At 49.6% G+C, this 4396-nt stretch overlaps 1 long non-coding RNA gene across 1 annotated transcript; it reads left to right on the forward strand.

Moving 5' to 3' along the window:
- The first annotated feature begins 207 nt into the window (after positions 1–207).
- LOC144732690 (uncharacterized) lies at positions 208–1417 on the forward strand. Its single transcript, XR_013588225.1, has 2 exons — positions 208–699; positions 1161–1417. It is a non-coding gene; the product is annotated as an uncharacterized LOC144732690 (long non-coding RNA).
- Positions 1418–4396: the final 2979 nt, after the last annotated feature.

Here is a 4396-nt window from a genome sequence, read left to right on the forward strand (position 1 = left end):
AAATGTAAAATAATATTCTAATCAGCTGGTGACGGCTGAAAAAAGTTATTTTTTTACTTTTGAGTGCACTTTAAAATAAAACCGTTGTTTAAAAAAAAATGTTTAAAGGAGTTTATTTATGCTTCTTATACTCGAGCATTGGGGTGAGACGGAGGCATCTGCTCAAAAGTTTGGCTCCTGATTTGTGAAGCCATTGAATCTCGCGGCTCTTGTCTTCCCCTGAACGCAATACTCGTGTTGTGTAGGGTCCCTACTCCGTTAAACCGTATGGATTGCACACTACTGTGTACATCCTGAGATCCGAGTGGTAGGGTATCAGTTGTCTAGTCCTGGGCCTTCCTTAGGTCGACTCGGCCGCAAATGCGGACGTGGTGTGGTTGTAAACTTCACCACTTAGCAGATAAGTGACCGGGCATAGTGCAGGCCACCCACCCAGTGTGGTGTGCTGGCCTTGAAGAGATTATCGGTAGAAAGGCTGTACGGGTGATCTAGCTTCATCATTGTGTAATGAATGTACGTGTGTTCATTGAAAGACTCGTGATGCCTTCGTCTGCCGCCGCCATAGAGGATCTGATCGCTGTGATGGACATCTTCGTGCGCGAATTCTGCGCCAACTGTGAAGGAGGCGCGGGGAGCGTCTCCATGAGGAAGCACGCGCTGCAGAATCTGCTCGTGAAGCACATACGGCCCTACCTGGTGGTGGGTTTCCTGTGGGCTCCGCTCGGCGGCTACACTACGCACGCGTTTCTCGAGCCGTGAGCGTCACTGACCGTCTCTCCTCGCGCAGCCGGTCGGTTTGGAGACCGGGACCTGGATCCGCGAAGGTTCTAGGCGGCGCTTGGGTCCGTGGCTCTGGGTCCGTGGCTCTGGGTCCGTGGCTCTGGGTCCGTGGCTCTGGGTCCGTGGCTCTGGGTCCGTGGCTCTGGGTCCGTGGCTCTGGGTCCGTGGCTCTGGGTCCGTGGCTCTGGGTCCGTGGCTCTGGGTCCGTGGCTCTGGGTCCGTGGCTCTGGGTCCGTGGCTCTGGGTCCGTGGATCGAACGACTGAGCGCGCGTACCCACTGCTAGGGGTTGATTGCGATTGGGCTTTTGATGGCCACCATAGCATCTTCATTCTTGTTGATGCAGTCTGAGCAGAGTGATTGGTGCGTTGCCTGTAACAGAAACTGTTCCAGCTATCACGACGCCTGCGACCTGGATGAAATGCGCAAGATGATGGGGGATCTTCACGAGAACCAAGGCGGCAGCGTGGACTTCCAACCGCTCATGGCCGCATGGACGAGGAACCTCGTGGTCGGCCATGCCCCGTTCCAGGAGCACGTGATCCCCACCAGGGGGCCCTGTGGCTTGCCCATTTCTGCTGACGAACCGAAATAAATCCCTTAAAATTAGATGAATAATAAAAACGCTGGCAAACTGGTCCTGGTCTTGGTGAATCATGCGTGTGAAGTTGGGAACCAGCGACCTGTGGTTGGCTCTTGTGATGCAAATTGGGTTACTGGCAATGGCGGTGGGCTTCATGGATCGCTGGGTTTGCTTGGCCCAAAAGGAGCAACGAGCGTGGCACTATCCTCACAGATGTTAGGAGAATCGGGCTTTGTTCTGTTTAAAAACAGGTTCGTGATATGTGGAACTTGACACCCAATTATTAGCTCCCCGAGAACTGGTACATCTATGGAATATATTTAATACTGGTAGGAACCTCCTGGTTACACCAGCCCACAGGGGATTATTGTGTCCGTCGTGCAGGGAGGGGCTGGGTGGGGAGGGTGGGGAGAGGCTGGGTTGGGAGGGGCTGGGTGGCGAGGTTGGGGTGGGGAGGATGGGGAGGGGCTGGGTGGGGAGGGTGGGGGGGTGGGAGGGAGTGGTGGGGCTGGGTGGGGAGAGGCTGGTCATCCCGTGGTGCCCTTATAAAACTCAACGTTTAACCTACTCAGGCCGGCTTGTGCCCGCCCTCACAGTTGGGCATATTTGCGGAATACACCACGCCGCCGTTGACCCTGGCCATTGACCGAGCAACCCAACGTTCCTACCAGCTCCCTCCACAGGAATGGGCTTCTTCTATAGAAATAGGGGTAACACTTCCTTTTCTGTTTGTGGCGCATAGGCAGAGCTTGGAAAGAAAATAACGGAATAATAAAGCGGTCAACCTCACACCTGATGAGTGAACACGTTCCTTCGGAGTGGGCAGGTAGGAACTTGGTTGGACAGCGCATTCGTGCGATCCGTGTCACGTGGCGCAAGCTGCGTGGAGTGGCGCGTCACGTGGTGCTGAGCCCGCCCGAAATACAAATCGAGGGCGTGGCTATGCACGACAGACAGACAAATAATCCCTGGTGGGCAGTGTGGAACCTGGTGTTCCTACCTGTTTTATGAAGGTTTTATACTGACATGCCCGTTCAAGTTAAAAATCTAGTTCTTGAAGAGACCAACTATGACGTAACCTTGTCCCGGCCCTTGCAGACTATGAGAAAGCCTTTGACTCCGTGAAATTAAAGCCATGCTCTAACCTCAGATGGCAAGGGGCTATGCCGACGTGCAGAAAGAGGCTCCATTGATATTTGAAGGGATTCACCCTTTAACCAAAAGGTATTCACCGGGCATTATAATGTTTCTCAAAACTTTGGTAGAAACAAAGGCATAGGGGGGTGACCACCTCTAGTAGTTAGTGATACAATCTAACGTGCGGTGGGATTTGATGTGAAAACGCGAGAATCGGGAGTGGAAGCTCCCAAAGCTGGGTAAACGAGCTAAAAAAAAAGTCATGCACAAGGTCGCCATGCACCTGGAGAGCTCCGCTGGAGGCACACAGCTGGGAAACATCACAGAAGGTTGACGGAACTCGGCTAGTTATTGAAAGCGGAGCGAGGTCACTCGTGAAATAGAGGTGGTTAAATGAACGTGGAGTTTATTTGAAAACTGAATTTGGTAAAACAAAGCAATGTGGCAGTGTAAATGAGTCCTGCATAAAACGAAAAATCGTGCCAGCAGCGTCGAATTTAACATGTAGGCTTTCGCAACCAATATTATTCATAATAAAGGTTTTTAGGTTAGATCGTGTAAGTATAAATGCGTCGTAGCCCTCTACCACTCCACACAACCAATTTGCAAGGGATTTGTCACGTAAACAAAACGCCAATTAGTTATTATTTCAGCCAACCGGTGTTTTGCAGAGTAAATCCACAACGTTTACAATCTGAGTGCGCCGTTTTGCTGGTAATTACATCCAACATCATCGGGCGATTTGAAAGAATAGTGAAGCAATCACCTGCTTCCGGTCTTAAATAGAGCAGGACAACGTCACCACTGAACCCAATCAGGTGCAGAGACCAGAGGCGGAGCAGGGGGGGGTATTGTAAGTATATAATAGATTACTAAACAGTTAATTAGTATGTTTCCTCTATAAAGAATTGTAATCGTAAGATGAATTACTTAATAATACGCTTCTAGGCCGCTTGTACTACGCGATCTAACCCAAAAACCCTTTTTACGAGCGTCTGTAATGCACGCGGGGTTCTCATTGCTATGTTCGTGATGAATGGTGATAATAACACCGAAGGACAAATGGGTTGGATATTGCGGATCTAGCGTGTGAATTGGCATTCGTTTCCCGACGAATGATTCAGACATTTTGCTGCGGAAAGCAGAGGCCGCACTCGGTTGCGATATTCCCCGCAACACCGGTGGCTCCACTGCTCGGAGCGCTGCTCCATTTCCACTCGAAGTGCAGCCGCAAAGCGCCAATCCCAGTGCGGTGTCTATGAGAGGGGCTATCGAGTGCGAGATCTGTATTCCTATTGAAGGGGCATGACGCAACAACTGAAACGGTCCTGCCTCATCCCATTCACAAACACTGACTTACCACAGTGAAGTATGGTCAAACAGCACCGCACGAATCAAAACGTTAGAAAAGTGAAATGTATTTTGTTTAACCAGGTGAGATGAAAACTCCAAGAGACCAGGATAAAGTCTCATTTGCAAGTGACCTAGATCACCGAAATGACAGGAAAAATGATTAAACTATAGAATAAAACAAATAGCAATCTGTACAAAAACAATTGCGTCACGAGAAATCCAAAATAGGCCACTAAAATAAATGTTGAATGAGTTATTTGTTGCCTAAATCGGCTCAAGTAGATGATACATTTAAAAGTGATCGTAACTCGTCCCGGCAAAAGAACGGTGAGTGGCATCTTCACGACAATGGTGAAATTCACAGAGAAAGACAAACTCAGCCAACCTCATCATCATCATTACCCCGCACGCCCGAAGGATTCGGCTTAATGAGTGGATGCACTGGATTGGTTTGATTCGTACACGGAGACTCGATGAGTCATATGACATCAATACAACAGGCCAATATAATTATTATTAACGTCAACAGCACACCTGTATACAA

Source organism: Lampetra planeri, chromosome 43 (genome assembly GCF_965212315.1).
Source record: "Lampetra planeri chromosome 43, kcLamPlan1.2.h2, whole genome shotgun sequence".
Classification (NCBI taxonomy): Eukaryota; Metazoa; Chordata; class Hyperoartia; order Petromyzontiformes; family Petromyzontidae; genus Lampetra; species Lampetra planeri.